Raw genomic sequence first — 22542 nt, 5'->3', positions numbered from 1 at the left:
TACTTCCAATTAGGTCAGTGAGGTCAAATTTACTACTTAGAAGAAGTTATGGATTTTTTAAAAATGCCACAATCTAAGTCATGAGGATTCAGATCTACTTACCTATTTTGGAGCTAGCAAAGGCTAGGTGCATTTTTTAGGGTCTTCATTCCTTTCACAAATTTCTAGTAGCCTAAGAGTTCTAATTAGCTTAGATGAGTTTTGTGAATAATCAAAAATCAGATCTAAACATTAGATGTGAATGTTAATAGCTCAAATCAAATGTATGATAGAAAATAACATATGCATCATAGAAAGCAATATATGTGCTATAAAAATCTTCAAAAACACTATAAAAATGAGCATGTGGATTATAAAAATAAGAAAATGTGCTATAAAATTGATGAATGCACTATAAGAATGATCAAATGTGCTATAAGAATGAGTCAATGCATGGTAGAATGCTTCAAATGTGTTAAAAGACTAGGTAGAAGCATTAAAATAGTGTGCAAAAGTGCCACTACATGAAGGGAATAGAAAATCCAATCTTTATGAGCTTGGAAATGTCTTTGAAAGTTTTATAATCTTGTTACAAAGCTTCTAACATGCTATAAAACCTATAGAAGGTTAGATCTACACCAGAAACTAGAGAAGAAAGCAAATCTAAAAGAAAAAGAAAAATAGGTCTAAAAGAAAAATAACAGATTAGTAATAAAAATTGAAGAATAAAATGACAACAAACTAGATTAAACCCAAGAAATCATTGTGAAAATGTAAACTCTACAAATGTCCCATGTTTCCCTAACTAAAACTACTAAGAATGCTCTCAGACCAGCATATTAGTGATAATTCTAGAATGATAGTATGTTTAAAATGCAGATCTACCAGTATGTATACAAGATCTAAGATGAAAATGCAGATTATATGCGACTAAAAACTCTTAGAATATTACCAAAATGGACATGCAATGTGCTATAAATGTGTTAAAATGATACTAAATAACTTAAAAACAAAGCTAAAATGCTATCAAAATGACAATGCTAATATGCTCAATATGACAACTCTGAATATGCTTCTAATGTAGATGCGTAAAACTTGGGTCCCTTTGCTCTTGAATTCTCCTTTTATTTATAGGATTTTAAAAAGGGTCGGGGTAAGAATCTGAGTTTTACCTTTGACTAGTGAATGAATGTGAAAAGTCTTCATTGTGAGGATAAATGAGAATTTTTTCAATTCTTTTAAATTTGAAAGGATGATTCTCATTTTTGTGAGGATAAATGGATTTATTGATTTAATAAAAGTTCCATTTATTTTGAAAAGTTTATCTTTTTCCTTCTCCCTTTTGAATTTAATTTTATGATTTTGAATTTTTTTTCTCCTCTTTTTGAAGTTATTTTAAGTTTTAATAATTTGATAGATGATTTAATCGATTAATGAAACGATGTAATCCTTAGTTTGAAAGTCTACTATCTTCCTCTCAATTTGGGTTATTAGATTGAGATTTGTAGTGTTTTAGGTCTTTGCCAATTTTTATGTGTCTACAAAAACAAGAAAATGATAGATGAGAAAATGATAGAAATATCTACACATAAGAGGCAAATGATATATTCATAGACAACATGTATGTCCAATAATATTTTCTATTAGCTCTTCCAAAATTATAATATGTTGAGGTATAAGACTTACAACTTGCACACATTATTTGGATTAAATTAAAAAGTATTTTTTAAGGTGATGAATTTGCAAAGAAATATATACTATAGAATAAAAAAGATATCTTTGAAATTGCTAAGACACAAGAATATGAATCAATTAGGAGATGTTTTGCTAGGATATCTAATATTGTTATAGGAATTAAGAGTTGCCATGGAATTTTTATTGAAGATATTCTTGTATAGAAGATTTTGAAATCTTTTCACCTCCTTATGAGAACAAAGTGCAAACTATTGACGAGATTATTCTTATTACACCTAATTTTACCAAAGAAATACTAATTATGATGTTGTAGACATTTGAATAGAGACCAAAACTAAATTAAGGAGTAATTAGGATAGAGTTTTCTTTTAGTATGTAGAATGAAAAAGTTATATTAACCAAGATTGTGAGCACAAGTGGAGATTGTGCTAGAGCATGAGAAGTTAAGCAAGAAAAAGATAAGAATATTGATGAAGGACTTATATTACTTGCAAAAAGGGAACCTAAAGGAAGGATAGCTTTTTTTTGTTGGACTTGTAATGAACTTGGTCATTTTTCATCTCAATTTCCTAAAAGAGAAAAGAAGATAAAACCTAAGAAGCCTTATAGGTAAGAGATTACAAAAGTTTTTTTGTTTATTTATGAAGGTGATGCATATGATTTAAAATGAAACATTTGTTAGAAAGTGATGAAAAGGATGAAAAATTTAAATATTTTTCTATTAAAGAAGAAATTCATGTAATAGAAACTATAAAAGAAGAGAAAACTTTAGTATCACATGTAGAAAATAAAAATTATTATTGTATTATAGACAATGTGTGATCTCATCATATAATAGGATATATGAATAAATTTGTTGAGTTTGAAATTTATGATAGAAACTATTTAGAGTTGGGAACAATGCATCTTATCCGATTAATAGAAAATGGTCTATTAGCATTGATGTGAAAACTAACAATGATGATGTCTATTTTGTTGATGGATTCAAACATAATCTTTGAGTATTGGACAAATTTTGATAAGGGACACCATTTTCAATTCATAGAGAAGACTTTTATGATCAAAGATAAAAATGGTAAATTGATTGGAACCGGTACATGGAATAGAGGTAATATTTTTCAACTGAATCCTATTGAGAGATAAAAAATGTCAATTGAATCCTTTTGAGATGACATGTTTACTCACAAAAATGAATGATAGTTTCTTCTAGCATAAGATATTTTTTCACATTATGTAATGCCTCATTCAAGAACCCATGAGAAATAAAAATAACATGTTGTTGGTTAACAGTTTGTTCTTCAATTAGGGTTTATAACTTGACTCTTTTTAATGCTCAATTTTTTGGAGAGAAAAATGGATGCCACCAACAAATGGGTTAGTGTATGTGTTATATCACTACCCTTTGAATTACAAGGTATAACTCCCTTTTTTTTTAAATGATATACAATCAATTGATGTCTTTATTTGATCATGATTTTAACAAATAATCTCTTGACCTAAGAGAAGAAGAGGTTACTAACCAAATTGCTTGTAGACACAAATAATTTAGGAAAAATTGGATTTGGATAACTCACAACCCCCAATTGAATGTTTATTATAAGTTATATTAAATCCCTAACATCTAAATTCTAATTAGAAACTATTTTAACTTCTACAACCATGACTACTAATTCTAATGATGTAGATACAAAAGGGAGTTGTAGAAAAATAACTTCATGTGGAGGATAAATGGAATTACCTATGCTAAAATTACCATAATGGAATGGAATCCAAGAGAAAATCATAGTACCAAATGTAATTGTCTTTTATCCCTCAATGAAAACCTAATATATCCTATGATTGGAACAAAAAATGTGAAAGCCAAATCAAGGTAAATGGAATTACCAACTCTCCACTATCAAGTTTTTCAACATTTTCATTATCATCAAAAATTACATTTATAGTTTTTTTCATTCCTCATTTCTAGTAGTGCAATAGTCACACAATAGAAAGAAAATATGAGTAAAACATGAAAATACCTAATCTACAACATGGTATGGATGCGTGGAATATTTTTAAGAAATGATCCTTATCCCACAACACCTCTAAGAATACCTAGCAACCATTTCTCTTCATACATCTTTAGAAACCTAGTGAAAATCTCCATTGCCTTCATATTTGCTATTGGTGCCAAATCCATGTAATTCATATCTCAACGGTCATCAAAAGTTTGAATTCTATCCATTGACCTTGAATTAATGATCATGATTAAAACCTAACAATCTTCCTTATTTTTCCCTTTGTGACTTCCTTCATGGGTCCTTCTGTGTACACATGTCCAATGCTCACATTCTCACTTTGGTTATTTTTCATGCATCTTTGAAAAGTGAGAAAGAAACACACATTGATCTTCTTTTGATTAATGGATTCCATAAAGAGAAGATATTTTATAATAGTCAAAAGCTCCAACCAACTTGAGCATGCCATCTAAACAAATTATTCTAATTCTTTCCTTTTTGTGGCTTGTAGCTGAGTTTAGTCCCACCATCTCCATGTGTTGAATGCTCACATTCTCTCTTTGGTTATTTCTTGTGCAACTTTATAAAGCAAGAAAGTGAGTCATTGATATTTTAAGATCAATAGTTGGGAAGATGAAATAGCCTTAATTTTAACTATCATGTAATCTTCATAATTTTATGACTTAGAATCTTTGTAGTTTTGGCTCTTTATCACTACTTTTATCTTTCGATCATATGTTGGCTTCTATCTCACCTTTGTCATAACTTCAAAGACCCTTGAATTCACTTTACGGCCATAATCTTGGCATTACTTTGTAGCTTTAAAATATCTCATTATTTTCCCTTGTAATCTCATGATCATCTGACCTTTTTATCTTTAGGAGACTTAATTGCTCTGTGTCTCAAATTATGTATGCTCATGTGTTTGGCCCCACTTAGTAACACTATATCACTTAACTTTGACATTTCTTTGCTTACAATCTTATGACCTCCTTACTTTTGTAGCTTCAAAAATCTCTTTAGGAATATTTACCCTTATACAATCTTCTATTTATTGTAAGATCATAACCCTAAAAACCTCAATATCTTACGTTCTTACGATCTCATGATCCTTCTATTTTCATATGGTCAGGAGTTCCCTTTTAAGCCTTTATGCTTATACAACCTTTAGCTTATCTTAACATCATATCACTTGTCATTTACCATACGATACTTACAATGACACGATAATAGGAAATCATGAGATTGGAACCCTCATTACAAACATTCATGATGATACAATTATATGAGATATTGTAAGGTCAGAAGAATCAATAATTACCTTTACAATCATCTACTAGCCTTTATTTCATAACATCGAAAGAGGAAAAACCTTAACTAGAAATGAAACCATGTAAATTTTTTTGATGCAACACATGGTGCTATTTTGGGAGATTTTCATAGATGGACTTATAGGAAAACTCTCCAAAATGAAGAGGCACCATTGATCTGATTTCCATGTTCACTCTTACTAATTTTGACTAGATCATTCACCATTAAACTATAGACCAATTTGAATCTTAATCGCCAACATTCTTTAGAATATAGAAAAATGGATCAGCAAAAACTATAGACCTCTTCTCATCAAGGAAAGCTTGACTTTAGCCAAACCCTAATCACCTAGCCGTTCACTAGTGTAATGCTCACATGATTTCCCATATAGGTTATCCTAAAAGGGGGTGATGAGAAGAGAGGTCATCCTAGGGGTACTATAGACATAGACTCAAAACATGGACACATTAAATTGAATTCTAACCTAAGGGTAGAAGCAAGGAGTTAGGTCTCAATTTTACAGAATTTTGTAGATTCAGATCATGCTCCTTTAGAAATGGGTACCCATTTTAAAAATATGGGTACCCATCTTAGCATGGGCACCTGATCCTAAATTTAAAAAATAGGCACCCATTTTTTATTTTTAAAAAACAAGTACCCATTTTTGAAAACATTAAAAAAATTTGTATTTTTCAGAATCAACTACCCATTTTTGAAAAGTATACTTTTAAAAAATGGGTACCCATTTCTAAAAATTTTAATTTTTTTTTTGGGGGAATTTTGTACGCTGATTTGACATTTTGAAAATGGGTACCTATTATTTTGAATTTCAAATAATAGGTGTCTATTTCTTACAATATTGGGTGGGATTTTTTTCTCCCATCTCAAATTTTGGTTCAAGATAGGCTTGGTGAGACCAAGCCTATGCCTTGACCTCTCAAGGTTTGGCTAAGACATTGAACTGTCAAATTCATGCCTTGCCATTATTTTTAAAGGGTCTTCCCAATCAAATTTTTTTATGAAACAAAAACCCAATAGAGATCTCACTGTTTTAATTTTAGAAATATAAATTTTACAATGCCATGATTTTATTTACTATTTTTGAATTATTTTTTAATGAAAGGTGGTGCCTAAATGTAAACTAGTGAAGTTTACTAAAACTTTAATAACTCTTTTATTTTATAATTTTTCTTAAATTAATTTATATGTCATAAATCTACATACAATTGTTTTGAGGTTTAAAAAAAGAATTTATGAAAAATGTGAAACTTGATAAAATTATGGTGTCTGTACATCAGAGGTTTTAAAAGTCACCCTTATAGCCAATTAATAATTAGTAATAAAAAGGTATTTGATAAACAATTAAGGAAAAATATTGTCATCAATCTTAGACCTATATTAGGTAACTCCCTTTAAAAGGATTTATGAAAATTCATTTATTTGTGTCAAATTATGGTGTCTGTATACGAGTGTGATATGGTCCTGAAATAGGAAATTTGAAAAAGTGGTTTTTAAATATCCATACCAAAAAACAAAATCTATCATACGAGTACACAAATTAATTACATATTCAAAAACAAGATTCTGAACATTAAAATTTTTATTTCTGATTTTTATTTTTTATATTCAATCTCTATGTTGGTATGAATTTTCACATAATAAAACTCCTTTGTCTAGGTATAAAAAATTCAGATTTGTACCCATTGTTGGATGAGGGTTCCTAGCTAAGTCATCCTTTTGCTAGCCTCTAAGAATGTTTGTGAAAACCCTACATCTCATTTTTTAGGGGTGCACAAAATATTTGAATTTTTAAATAGGGTGAATATTCTATTGTCATTTTATCTTCTGCGCCCCTAAGCTACCTTGCCTCTCAGATTCCCCAACTGTCTAATCTAAATAAATCCACCAATGTCATTACCTCACTATGCAAACATGGGCACTTTTTATGTATAGCGAGGTAGCGAGTGCCAGAAAGTTATAAAATAGGACCACAAAATAAAGATATGATAGTCAGAGATTTATTTTCTAGCTGACTTTGCAGTCACGTACACCTTGCACATACTATTAGAGTAGGAAAATGGACCCAATAGAAGTCAGTGCCAGAATGAGGATTTTTCATGGCACCTCACTACCTCGCTATCGAAAAAGTTGGTTATCTCGCCGTTAGTGAAGTAGTGAGGCATTGTAAAATTAAAGAAATGGTGGCCTAAAAAGTAATAATTGCTGTTGTTAGAAGTAGTTGGTAGGAGCAATAACGATTTCATGGGTCCTTGTATTTCACGGCATTGAGATTTATTAAAGTTGTTGGAGCTCGCTACCTCGCTATTGGAAAAATTTGACATCTCACCCTTAGTGAAGTAGTGAGGCCCCATGAAAATCAACAATTAGTGGGACCTTAAGTAATGTGGGTGGTGACTAAGATTGAAGTAAGGTTTTGTTGGATGCCAGCAGTGCAAGACTTTCCTACATCATCAATACCCTGGACCCACACCCCATTCATAAAGTGTACAAGAGATCTTGATTGTTAGATCAAAGTAGAATCAATAGTCCTTGCTATCTCACTTTGGAAAGTTGCAAGTTGTTTAAGCTATGCGACATAGTGACTATGGGGCCCACCACCTTTCAAGGAACTTCATGCAATTTCTCCACCTTTGATTTGATTTTAGATCGACAGCCATCACTATCTTGTTATGAAGAGCTACTCGGAGGATATGCATAGTGAAGTAACAACATGGCATGAAACTTGTCCTCAATCACCAATGGGTCTAGGTATAAATGCCATCAAGGAAGGTGTTGTATACATGGTCAATTTTTATTGGATTGACTGGCCAACTTGTCAAATGGAATGCCAAGTTGTCTTTCTCTGTACCCCATGATTGTATGATCGACAGTGCAAGTTTAAATACTGAAGGTGGTGGCACTCTGCATATTAATGAGATATGAAAAGTTTCATGTGTGAAAGAAAAAACAAAGTGTAAAGTATGCGACTTTCTCAATTGCACCTTATGCAAATAAATATTTTGAAGTCTTTTCTGAATATGATCATTTATTAAGAGGATTGCACATAGATTTTGGCACGAGTGCTAAACAACATAAAACAACTATAGATAAGAGATTTCCAAGTGCATATTTTACTATAGTCTCTAAAGTGTGGTAGTCTTGCATAGTGTAGCAGAAATGACTCCAAAGAATTCACCAACTCTTAGATTGTGGATACTAGAGGGATTACTTGACAAGAGTAATTGAATCCCTAATGTTTCTTCCTCTTGAATTGGTTTAAGTTTGTTTGAAAGGTGGTTTATAGAGAGGAAGTTGTTTTTCTTATGTCTCAGTATATGGAATTTTGATCAAGGAAGACTAGTAATCCCTGTATATGAGCAATATTAGTATGCTAATAGAAACCAAATTTAAATAAAGCTTCTAAAAACTAAACAAAATTCATAAACTTCAAGATAGACTAAGATGAGCTCTCAATTGAAAATATGAGCCATTAATGGGCTCTCTCAATGAGAAGCTCTCTTGTTGAGTAGCTTTGTCTAAATAGATAGGATGTATGCTCAATATGCTTCCAAAGGCTTCAATGGATGATTGTGGATTTTTGGTGTGGATAGATGGCTTTAGTATGGATTTGGCTCTCAAAATAGCATTATAACTTTACTTCATGGATTGTGTTATTTTGCAAAGGGGAAGGATCCAATTTATAGGCAAGAGGCTTGCAGGATTGAGGGCTAAGATGCAAGGATGGGAAAAAGCTCATGGAGGGCTTAGATTGCATGAGAGGAGAGCACATGGATTGTGCTTCCTTACAACCAATCAAAGAGTGACACATGTCACATGGTGAGAGGATGGAGGAAAGGGGAAGGATGAGTCAAAAAAGGAGGCTCAAGGGATAAAATCTTCATAAAGACCCTCATAATGACTTGTAAGAGCAATAAAAGGGCTTGGAAGAGTCATTTATGACTTTGTGGGCTTTATAAAGTTTTGTGGTTGAAGATATTTTGAGGGAGATGAGAGAAATTTCGACTTGGACTTGATTAGGAGGTTTTTAAGCTTTCTTAGGATGATGCAAATGATTAGAGGATGGATTAGGATGGTTTAGGATTAGCTTAGGGATAGGCAAGTGGATGGCATTTAATGACGGTGGGTGAAGGAGGAGATATTTGTTAACTTTGGCTTGGGTTAGTAAGTTTTAACCCATGTTTAGGGAATGTGACAAGGTTAGGAGGGGATTAGGATTAGGTTTAAAGACATCTTCTAGAAGAGTCTAGACTTTGGATGAGGATAAAGACTTTCTAGAATAGTCTAGAATTTCCTAGGATGAGGATGAAGACTTTCTAGAAGAGTCTAGAACTTCTTAGGATGAGGATAAATTAGATTTTTAGGAAATAAATAAAGTTTTATTTATTTTAAGGGTTTGGGTTGAGGAGATATTTATTAAAACTTTTTTAATAAACACGAGGATTAATATTTAATCTTAATTAAATATTTTAAGTTGGGATTAGGGGTAGGAAATGATGGGATTAGCCTTTAATCAAAATTAAAGAAGGATTAGAAGATTTTGGAAGAGGTTATTGGTCATAAGGAAATTGGCCAAGTAATAAATTTTTTATTTATTTTAGGATTTTTGGTCAATTTATTAATTAAATAATTAATAAATAAGGAAATAATGTTTAAATAAGATTTAAACATTTTTGGGAGGGATTCCTTAATTAAATATTTTTAATTAAGATAAAGGGATTTAATGGCATAAAAATAAATAAATTAATTAAATAATTAATTAATTAATAAATGATGATGTCATCATGACCTTTTTCAAAAAATAAAAATACTTTATTTTTTAAAGGATTTTTAGGTGTCTACATTTTGCCCCTCTTTGATGTGATGCCGCAAGTGGCATGGCATCAAAGATAAGAAAATAAGATGCCCAAGGCTAGAGCAGAAGAGGAGAGAATGGACTGTGAGATGCCCCCTCAAGAAGGCAGCGGGGAGAGAAAGCGAGGCTCGGTGGCTTCTTGAAAAATATAAGAATCTGGGATGAGCAAGGAGACTCAGATTGGATTAAGAGAAGAGGTTTAGTTAGCTCAAACTCTTACTATGGGAGTATGATAAAGGGAGAATCAGAGGCACAAGAGGAAGCAAGCTTAAGATCTCAGGGATTGCAGAGGATGAAGGAGCAGAGCGCTATAAAAAAGAATCCAGGATAGGGAGATGGATGAGGGGATTAAAAAAGCTGATGCAACAGGATTTCAAAGAGTCAGATTGGCGGAAGATGGGTTTCGGAGATCCCTAGGACTAGGATTATGGATCTCGAAAGATGAGTGGTGGGTTGATTTGGATTGGTGGATCCCTAAGACTAGGATTGTGGATCCCTAAAGCTAAGAGTGATGAGTGATTCAAAGAGATACTGATGCATCAGCTGGGGTAGGAGAGACAGATGCTGGATATGGATGGGGGATAATGGAGATGAAGGAAAACCATTGAAGCTTTTTGAGCAGGGGGATACTTCAAAGAGAAGTACTGCCATGTAGTTGAGCACTAGATTTGCTATAGGACTATTGGTTAATTGCTAAGGTTACCAAGAACATCAAGGCCTTTTCACCAACCGTCCAAAGGACTGACAAAATAACTCAAAAAAAATACACAAGAATTGCCCCAGCATCACACATGAATCCTAGAGGAAGCAGCATGGAAACGACACTGGAGAACCTACAAGCAGAAAAGAAAAACAAACGAAAGACCTGATCAAGACCTTACGCTCTAATTGCCCCATTCACAGCATACCATGATATGTAAGATCATGGCAACCTTGAGGAGGGAACAAGGAGATTGCTTGGAAAAGATACTTCAAGACCCAAAAGGGAAGATCCCAAATCATAAGAAAGTGAAAATCCAAAAGAGAGCCGTTTGCCAACGAGATGGGTAGGACAAGGTACTAACGGATCAAGATCAGACATGAGGAAAGCTATATCCTGCAAGGACCTATCGGAGAGCACTGAAGCTAGTGGATTTGGATGAGTGATGCGTCTGGCAAGCTGAACTAAGAAAGATAACACTTTGGTGATAGGAAATCTAGCTAAAGGATGCACTAGAATAGCTAACCAAGATGTGCGATGGGTGCAAGATGTTGATCAAGGATGAACTGACATGAACGTTGGATAGATGCAATGGTACTAAGCTAAAGAGGATGTACAAGCTGACAGACCAAGATATTTACAAGTGAGCTAATCAAGATATGGTACAAGCTAACAGACCAAGATAGTTACAAGCAGGCAAAAGCTCAGGATGATAGGATAGTAGGATGGTTTGATGTTGTGTAAGATGCAAAAGCTAAGGGTGGGGTGATAGTGAAAGATATGGATATGGCAGGATGCATCCAATGATGATGAGAGATTTTGTGACCAAGGATAGCTAGAGGAACAGGATGAGATGGCTGGATAGGATGGTAGATAGCCAGGATTATGATGGATATAAAGAGATGACATTGGGTTTGCATGAGGATAGCCTAGAGCTAGATACCAATGACAAGGGAGGATGGACAAGACAAGATCTCCAAGGAATATAGTGCCCCCAATCAGAAGATAACATGCGGAAGGAGGTCTTACGATGGATGTGATAGGATTGAAGCTAGGATGGAAAAAGTTGAAGGGGCTAGGGAGATGGATGATAGCTGGGATGGTTGGCTGAAGCTATAGGAGATAAGTGGATGGTGTGAGATGGAAGCTGGAGGATGGAGGATAGGTGGATAGATTGGAAGATGGAGTTGGATGTTAAGAGATGACCAAAAGCATGAGGGTGATAGGCTAAGCTGGGGATGGTGGAATTACGCATGATGCTTGTTTGCCAAGTTTTCATCATGGTACGTGTCCAAGGCGCTTGAATTGCCAAGTTTTCACCAGTGGACGCTTTATTTTTCTTTTCTTTTTTGACTTTTTGACTTTGGACTTAGCTGGAATGATTTTGACTTTCTTCAGCTATTTTGGCTTTTTTTGGGATTTTTCACTGGCTATTGGAATGTTCAATTTTGTTGCTAGCTGTTGGCACACCGGATGTGTGATTCATGTAATAGATTGGATTAGATGGGATTGATGGTAGGAGATGGAGGGATGAAAAGGCTGGAAAGGAGCATGAGATGGGGATGCTTGCAAGAGCAACATTGGCACATGTTGGAACGGGTGTGAAAAGAGCATATGGGGGATAGATGGTAGATGCGAGCGTGATGGAGAATTTGTGGAAGTGTACTTGGGGATATAGGCACCCAAGATGGAGTTAGAAGATGGGGGACATGAGTCACTAGATGGGGGATTAGCAATGGTGGATGCCATTATGCATTGGGTTTCAACTCTTTTCTTGGGGATCCACATGGTTTTGGATTTTCTTTTCATAGGATTTTGCATTGTTTTGCATTCTTTGATTGGATTTTGCCTTTTTGGAGTATGTCTTTTAGAATAGACATATGATTGCCTAGGATGTGGATTTTTAGCTTTATGCATTTTGAAGTTGGCATTCACATTGTTGTGGTAAGCTTTGGGAAGATGGTTAGGAGAAGCTTTGTGAGATGGAGAGGATATGAAAGAGCATGTAGGGGGATGATGATGGATGATGTGCCCTAATATGTGCCTATGTTGATCTTGCATAGAAATGGATGGAATAGGATTTTTATGATGGCTAATAGGAGGATGGAGGATGGTAGATTTTGGGACATAGGGACCCAAAATGGATTTAGTGGATGAAGGGGGGATATGGTAGGTTGTTTTGGGTTGCAAAGATGGTGGAGGGGAGATGACATAAGATTTCTTGAAGGAGTGATGGGAGGCTGGCATGGTGGGCTTGGAGATAGGCTTGGTTTGGGGGTGTGGTGTACCAACACCTTTAGATGGTGAGCCTTTGGATACATATCCAAGACCATGAAATCCTAGATTTTTTTGTGCAATAATAGGCTCTCTGATTCCTTGCTCTTTTGGTCCTAAACCTTGACCTTGATAATGCCATCGATTGAGCATTTGGACAAGCTGAGGAAACTTTTTGCTTGCAGAAAATGGTAGAAGTGATTTATTAGGTGTATTGCAATGGGGAGATACTATTCTTAATTCTTCTGCTGAGAGAGGGCCACCGTGGATGAATGTAAGTGAACCAAGAGGGTAGATTATAGATGGTGGAATAGCTTGGATAGGTGGTAAGATGGAAGCATGGAGTAGGGGAGATGGAAGGATAGGATCTTGATATAGCTGGTGGGATGACAAGATATCTTGTAGTGGAGGAGATATGGCTTGAGGTTTTGGAGATGGAGGAGATGGTGACTGCACTATGGATGGAAGACATGGTATGATGATATCTTCATTTATGCTTTGGGGGATGTCAACATGCTTTTGGGCAGGATCTTGATAGGATTGGTTTGGAGTGGATGGTGCGATAGGAGGTGAAGGGATGGATTCTTCAAAGGTAGCGGATGGATAGAGGGGAGATTCAGTAGTGGAGATGGGTGAGTAGAAGATGGATGCATAAGGGTCATTACGAGAGATTTTGGAAATGCTTGGAGGCGATGTGGATAGGATTTGGAGGGATTTGATAGGTGGTGGGATTTTGATGCTTGCAAGAAGTGGAAGGATTTTAAGCAATTTGATGGATGGTATGGGGATGATAGCTATGGGAGATGGAGGTGATATTATAGACGGGGAAGCTTCATCACTGACTACTTCACATGGTTGGATTAGATGACATGGCTTATCAACTGCTGGAGGCAACTTTTCTTGTATTTCCTCTAGGAGATTCCTTGGAGACTCGTGTATTGAAGGTGGAGGTGGATTGACAGGAATAGCTAGTGTGATGGGGGTGGAAGATTTTATGGGTTGTAACCAAGCTACTAAGGTAATGAGGGCAACAAAAATAGGTAGAAACCTATGCAAAGTTTTTGGAGAGGGTGAAGAAGATTTTATACCCATGGGTTTCATGTGAATATTCCCTCTGACTTTTTGTTATTGCATGTCTTTTTGTGTTAGTAGGTGACAAATTTTGGTTCAAAGCTGGTTTTGGATGTAGACATGGTTGGCTAAGTAGAAACTACTCATTTTGTTATATTTGATAGTCACATTGCTTCCATGCTCGAGTGCTATTTCTTATGGGTTAATCCCATTATCTTAAGGAGTTGTATTAATCAGCAAAGAGTGGGAAGTAAGAGTTTTTCTCCCAGTACCGTAATGATGGTAAAATCCACAGGTTCAAGTTAGCTTGCAATGACGACAGAATCACAGTTGGTGAAAAATCAGAAAAAAGATGTGAGAGACAGAAGCCCGCAAGAGAATATTTGATTTGAATAACTTCCTATTAATCATTTTCTTTTCTGGAAGATGTAGGCATCTTCTTCTTGTAAGGGACACCTATCAATCACATTTTCCCTTTGCTTGTTGCAACTTATGCCTATATAAAAGATTTTTCAAGGCAATGTGAAACCCTAAGATGTTTGTATAATTTTTAGTCTTATGAGAGAATACAGCCAGCCCAATAAGTGTGTAGCTATTCTGAGTTTATTCTCTAGTTGTACTTTTTGAAGATATATTGAAATGACAGAACCAGAAAATTGTTTTGAGCTTTTCATTCGAATCCTATTGGTCACTGTATTAGTCATATGAAAGTAGAATAGAAAGGGGTATTTACATTATATCCATGTCATCAATTCTTGTCTCCATTTTATGTATTTATCTACTTTGAGGCCATTTGAATAAGGTTTAAATTGACTGAATGCAATCTAGATGGGTTGTATACTGATTTCATTGTTGCTTTTAATTCAAAGAATTATAGAATTGCTATAGTAAATTAGTAGGGCTTATGAATTTATGAAAAAGATATTTCATAAGAATGGGAATGGTTGATTACAACTAATTTATTCATTTACAAGTTATTTGAGTAAGATCTCCTGCCAATAGAAAATTTCTTTCCCAATGGATAAGGCACTAGTCACATAAATCAGAAGTGAACAAGGATGAATTCTAATGCTGCATATTAAACCAATTATAAAATCAAAATCATTTTTATTCAAATTTGTTCAAAGTTATAAATGCTGGTCAATACTCATTTATATCTATTCTTTGAGTCTTAGGTAGCTACTATCTCCAGGAATATTTGTAAATTCAAGGAGAATGATGACCAAATTTGCTGATAAGGGATGCATACAAGTTTGAGAACATTAAAAAAAATGAAGTAAATTTCTCATGTGTTGTGGGTAATAGATGAATATCAGAACAAAACTAAAAGAATCTTTACACAACAGTTTCATTAAAACCATCCCTAGGTATACCCGCCTTGGTGTAGTAGAGCCAAAAGAGCATAAAACCACCCTTGGTTTTGTTGAAGTTGGGTCATAGTGATTCATTCATATATTTACTACTAGGAATTGGCTAATCCTTAGATTGTGTGAGTCATTTCACTATGATATTGAGCATTTTTTTGCTCAGTAGTTTGAAACACCAACAAAATGGTGACTCTGCTAGGGATTTGTATTGAATCTAAGTTATAGACAAACCTTGAGAATTTAAAAAGAGATTCAATATAGTAGGACAAGTGTGTGAAAAAATTGTAGCAGTAAGTTAATTGATGTGTTCTAAAATTTCCTTACTCAAGTATCTTACACCCCAATGATGCTTTGTCCAAAATAGCAATATATTGGTTTTGGTTTTCAAAGTACTACTGTAATTTCAGAGTCAGAATTGGTGAAAGATGTTTTATCTCTTCAAGGTATTTTAAAGTTTTGCAAAGTTCTACAAGTTTAACATCCCATTCAGATCTATTACATTATGAATTATGTTTTAAATCTTTCTCACAATTATGATTGGAAACTCTCTATAAAGGATCTCTGAACCAATGTAGATCAGTTACATAAAATTGTTTTCAAGAGTTTTTAGTTGAATCAAGCAGATCTTAAAGTTGTGTCAAACCTTTGAACAAGAAGAGATATATATATATATATATATATACATTCTTGACTAATAATTTTTAAATGTGTTGTTTGATCTATTGTCATAAGATTTTTAAATGACAAAAATGAATCATAGCAGTGATTTCATTTAATTCTCCTCAAGGAGATGGTGACTCTATAAGGATATGATCAGCAGTGTGAGAAATTGAGATCAACACTAGGCCAATTAGTAGATCAATGGTTTGATGTAGCAACACTTGAGGTATTTCATTTTCATGATGTCTTTCTTGTCATGAAAGAAAGTAAGTTTTACATATGTGTTCTCTATCAAGTGAAGTTTTAGCATTAAGAAGAGGAGAATAGTTTTAGGGTTTTATACACTTCAATAGATCAGTTTCAGCTTGTTATGATATGTTTGTGAAGTGTATAGTTTGAAGTGATTCATTAGTAGAAGGGTATGGATTTGCTGCAAATTATAAATCAAGATATGGGTGAATGAGGTTTAGATTCTTTCAAGAATGTCAAGATTCATTTCACCGAAGATGTAGCCAGTTAATGAAATTCCTAGATCCATTTCTACCAAGCAGTATATGCCATTGTGTTTTAACGGTATTCATGGTTTCCCAAATGTCATTCCTAGTGATGTTAAAAAAGGTTTGCCTAAGTTTAAGGGGAACCATCCTATTTTAGCTAGTCATCATATTGAGTTGTTTGTTGATTTGATGGGTGACTATGAGATTTCTCATGAGGATGTGCACATGAAGTTATTTGTTCAAACCTTAGAAGATAATGCTAGAGATTGGTTTTATTTTCTACCATTTTGTTCTATTTTATCTCGGAGTGAGTTGCATTCTACATTCATGGAGCAATTTGGAGAATAGGTAAGCATATTTGATTCTTATGACAAGTTCTTGAAGATTCATATTTAGAGTGATGAATTTGTCTCTCAATTTAACATTAGATTTGCAAGAGTTTTGAATGAAATCCCTAAGAATTATAGACCTAATGATCAAATGTGTTTAGCAGTGTATTTTGATGCATTTGACAAGAAAATGAATTATCTATTAAAGGATAAAGAACCATGGACATTATATTAGGCTTTTGTGACCACTAGGGATATTGAAAATAATTTGAGGTACAGATTGACTAGAGATCATTTTTCTATGTATGATTGCTGGTATAATGTATTTGAAAGAAAGGATGAATCTGGTGTAGATGCCTTAGTTTCAAATAAGCTTATCAGTACCCCTATTGTAAGTTTTAATCAAGTGAAAAATTCAGATCAGAATGTGTGTATAGAGAAGAATGAGTTTATTGCAAATAGAAACACATATGTTCTTGGTGTTATAGCAGTGAATAATTTTTCAGACTTTGATAGGGTGCATCATTGTGGTGATTTTATGAATCTGGGTTTAGTTACTACAATAAGTTCTTCTCATAATAATCATATGTACAATGATGTAACAAATATTTCAAAATCAAAAGTTGTTGCACATATATCTTAGTCTTGTGTAGCAGAGGAGTTGGTAAGTTATCTCTCTGATCATGAACTTAATGTTGCTGATCTGACATGTAATGGAGAGATAACATAGGATGAAAAATATAAGTCACACTCATTTCAATCACATTCAAAAAAACTAAGCTCAGATGTTGATAATGTCTCAATAGTAGATGATAAGATAGATTTAGTTGATCAGCAAGACATGCAAGAAATGAACTATCTTATTGAGAGATTGCATTATTTTGAGAATGTTTTAAAGGTTGAAGTAGAAAGATATGCATCTCAACATGAGGATGAAGAAGTTGGAAGTCATCTTTCAAATGATGATAATGAAGTTGTTGATCTAGTGTATTATCAAGAAGCATTATATGAAGGAGATGATGAGAGTGGTAACTCAAATCACAGTGAGAAAAATGACACAATATGTTCAACTTCATATGAGTCCGATGCTAACTGGGAAGAAGAAAGCAATGCTGATAGTGAACATTCATTTGGAGGTGAAGGTATGAATTCTTCTTTTGAATCTGAAAAAGAAAGTACATCTCAATTTTTGTGTTATACAAATTAGTTAGCCAATGAAAAATATGAAAGTGATTTATCTGCAAAATATGAAGATAAAGAGATGGTGAAGTCAGTTGATGCTAATGAGTTTGAATATGAAGATTTCAAGGAAGAGTTTTTAGGTGTTTTTATATTAGACAAAAAAGATTCGGCATATAGTGAGATGTTTAGGAATGAATCAGAGTCTATTCATAATAATTATCCTAAACAAGCTGATGAAGAGGATGTAATTATGGACACTATATGTTTGATAGAAGAAATAGAAAGGGAGTCTTCATATAGTTCTAAATTTTCTTCATACTCTAAAAATCTCCATGAGAATAAAATGGGTAATGAATTTAAAGTATATGATAACGCTTTATATGATGATGCTTGTGAGGATGAGAAACTCATGTTTTGTCCTAGTGTTCAAAAGGGATCAATGCATGGAGTCATTAACCCATTGTTTGAAGAAGACATGGAAAGTTCAGATTTAGCTGAGAATGAGTTTAGTGATGATACATTATCTTACTATTGTGAGAGATCAGACTGTTCTTCTTCCAGATATGATGGTGAAAGTATTGATGAGATTGCATCTTATGAAATTTATAACAAGGTGTTTTATGAAGGTGTTTTTGAAAATCAGCATGCACCTTGTAATGAATTTTATGATGAATCTTCTAATGACATGACTAACCCACTTGCTGATCTCAGAGAATCATTTGAAGATCTCAAATTAGTTTCAATTTCTAACATTGATGACATGTGTGAGTACCAGTCAGATTATTCTTCAGAGTACCATCCAGATATGCACAAGGATACACAATTTGAAGGTATGCATGATCCTCTTCCCCAAATTGAATATGAAACTTTCATATTCGAGATTGATAGCATGCATAAGTCATTAAATGAAGAGGATTTTCAGTTTCAGTCTGATATGTTTGAGAATGCTGATCAAAACCTTTATAATGAGTAAATGGTGGAGAGTGAATCAAATTTTTATATGTATTATGAAAGTGAAGTTGTAAATTCAGTTTTGCTAAGTGGTGTGTTTCAAGATTCTAATCTGATTGGTGAAATTGATATCAATGAGAGTTTCAATTTATCTCATGATGAAAAAAATGAAAATTATGTATATGAAAAAGGTAAGAAGTTTTGTTGAAGTTCAGTGGCCTGGGGCCATCATTTATACATAATCTTAGTGGTAGCTTCTTGCTTTTAGTAAAGCTATTCAAGGAATATTTTGCTATTAGGTTTGTGGTTTGCTTCTCCCAGAAATTCTGAATTGTCATTTGAATCCAAAAGATTCAATGTCCCCAGATAGAGCCATTGTTGGTTTGAATTTTTGCATAATAAAACTCCTTTGTCCAAGTATAAAAAATTCAGATTTGTACCCATTGTTGGATGATAGGGTTCCTAGCTAAGTCATCCTTTCGCTAGCCTCTGAGCATGTTTGTGAAAACCCTACATCTCATTTTTTAGGGGGGCATGAAATATAATAATTTTCAAATAGGGAAAATATTTTGTTGTCCTTTTATCTTTCACATCCCCGAGCTACCTTTCCTCTTAGATTCCCCAACCGTCTGATCTAAATAAATCCACCAATGTCATTACCTCACTATGCAAACATGGGCACTTTTTGTTATAGCAAAATAGTGTGTGCCAAAAAGTTATAAAATGCAACCACAAAATATAGATAGGGTAGTCAAAGATTTTTTTTTCTGGCTGACTTTTCCATTATGTGCACCTTGCAAGTACTATTAGAGTAGGAAAATGGACCTAATAGAAGTCAGCACCAGAATGAGGATTTTTCATGACACCTCGCTACCTTGCTATTGGAAAAGTTTGTCATCTTGCCATTATCAAAGGGGCGAGGCACTATAAAATTAAAGACATGATGGCCTGACAAGTAATAACTACTATTGTTAGAAGTAGTTGGTAGGAGCAATAATGATTTGATGGGTCCTTGTATTTCATGGAATTGAGATTTATTAAAGTTGTTGGAGCTCACTACCTCGCTATGGAAAAAATTTGACATCTCGCCATTAGAAAAGTAGTAAGGCACCATGAAAATCAATAGCCGGTGGGACCTCAAGTAATGTGGATGGTGACTAAGACTGAAGTAAGGTCTTGTTGGATGCCAGAAGTGCCAGATTTTACTATGTCATCATTACCCCAAACTCACGCCCCATTCATAAAGTGTATAAGAGATCTTGATCGTCAGAACAAAGTAGAATCAATAGTCCTCGCTATCTCACTTTTGAAAGTTGAAAGTTGCTTAAGCTATGTGACATAGTGAGTATGAGGCCCACCACCTATCAAGGAACTTCATGCAGTTTCTCCATCTTTGATTTGATTTTAGATCGATGGCCATTGCTATCTTGTTATACAGAGTTGCTCAGAGGATATGCACAGTAAAGTAGCGACGTGGTGACATGTTTCCTTAGTCACAAATGGGTCCAGGTAGAAATACCATCAAGGAAGGAACTATATACATGGTCAATTTTTATTGGATTGACTAGCCAACTTGTCAAATGGAATGCCAAGTTGTCTTTCTTTGTACCCCATGATCATATGATCAAAAATGCAGGTTTAAATACTGAAGGTGGTGGAATTTTTCATATTAATGAGATATGAAAAGTTTTCCATGTAAAAGAAAAAATAAAGTGTAATGTATGAGATTTTCTCAGTTGCACCTTATGCGAATAAAGATTTTGAAGTCTTTTCTGAAAAGGATCATTTATTAAGAGGATTGCATGGATTTTGGCACAAGTGCTAAACAACATAAAAGAACTATAGATAAGAGATTTCCAAGTGCATATTTTACTATAGTCTTTGAAGTGTGGTAGTCTTGCATAGTGTAGTAGAAATGACTCCAAATAATTCACTAACTCTTAGATTATGGATACTAGAGGGATTACTTGACAAGAGTAATTAGATCCCTAGTCTTTCTTCCTCTCGAATTGGTTTAAGTTTGTTTGAAAGGTAGTTTATAGAGAGGAAGTTGTTTGTCTTGTGTGTTAGCATATGGAATTTTGATTGAGGAAGATTAGTAATCCCAAGTGTTTTATGGGTTGTAACCAAGCTACTAAGGTAATGTGGGCAGCAAAAATAGGTAGAAACTTGTGCATAGTTTTTGGAGAGGGTGAAGAAGATTTTATACCCATGGGTTTCATGTGAATAGTCCCTGTGACTTTTTGTTAGTGCACATCTTTTTGTGTCAATAGGTGACAAATTTTGGTTGAAAGCTGATTTTGAATGTAGACATGGTTGGCTAAGAAGAAACTATTCATTTTGTTATATTTGACAGCCACATTACTTCCATGCTCGAGTGCTATTTCTTAAGGGTTAGTCCCATTATCTTATGGAGTTGTATTAATTAGCAAAGAGTGGGAACTAAGAGTTTTTATCCTAGTACTGTAATGATGGTAAAAACCATGGGTTCTAGTCAATTTGCAATCATCAGAGTAGATTTTGTCATGGGAAAGCTTAGTAGTTACATATACAATAGAATCATAGTTGGAGAAAATTCAGCAAAAGGATGTGATAGACAAAAGCCTGCAAGAGAATATTTGATTTGCATAACTTCCTCTTAATCATTTTCTTTTTTGGTAGATGTAGGCATCTTCCTCTTGTAAGGGACACCTATTAGTCACATTTGCCCTTTGCTTGTTGCAACTCACACCTATATAACTGAGTTTTCAAGGCAATGTGAAACCCTGAGATGTTTGTATAATGTTGAATCTTATGAGACAATATAGTTGGTCCAATAAGTGTGTATCTATTTTGAGTTTATTCTCTAGTTTTACTTTCTGAAGATATATTGAAATGATAGAACCAAAAAATTGTTCTGGGCTTTTCATTTGAATCCTATTGGTAATTGTATTAGTCATATGAAAGGATAATACAAAGGGGTATTTACATTATATCAATTTCATCAATTCCTATCTCCATTTTATGTATTTATCTACTTTGAGGTCATTTGAATAAGGTTTAAATTGACTGAATGCAATCTAGATGGGTTGTATACTAATTTCGTTGTTGCTTTTAATTCAAAGAACTATAAAAATGATTCAATAAATTAGTAGGGCCTATTAATTTATGAAAAGGATATTTCATAAGAATGGGTATGGGTGATTACAACTAATTTATTCATTTATAAGTTCTTTGAATAAGATCTCCTGCCAATAGAAAATTTCTTGCCCAATGGATAAGGCAATAGTCACATAAATCAGAAGTGACCAAGGATGAATTCTGATGCTACATATCAAACCAATTATAAGATCAAAATCTTTTTTATTCAAATTTGTTCAAAGTTATAAATGCTGGTCAATACTCATTTATATCTATTCTCTAAGTCTTAGGTAGTTGCTATCTCCAGGAATATTTGTAAATTCAAGGAGAATGATGACTAAATCTGCTGATAAGGGATGCATACAAGTTTGAGAACATTAAAAGAAATGAAGTAAATTGCTCATGTGTTACTGTGCAATAGATGAATATCAGAATGAAACTAAAAGAATCTTTACACAATAGTTTTCATTAAAATCATCCCTAGGTATACCCGCCTTGGTGTAGCAGAACCAAAAGAGCAAAAAACCACCCTTGGT

Source organism: Cupressus sempervirens, chromosome 5 (assembly GCF_028749045.1).
Source record: "Cupressus sempervirens isolate cs-2001-9-10 chromosome 5, ASM2874904v1, whole genome shotgun sequence".
Lineage (NCBI taxonomy): Eukaryota > Viridiplantae > Streptophyta > Pinopsida > Cupressales > Cupressaceae > Cupressus > Cupressus sempervirens.
The sequence above is the reverse complement of the archived record's forward strand: the minus strand, read 5'-3'. Positions refer to the sequence as shown.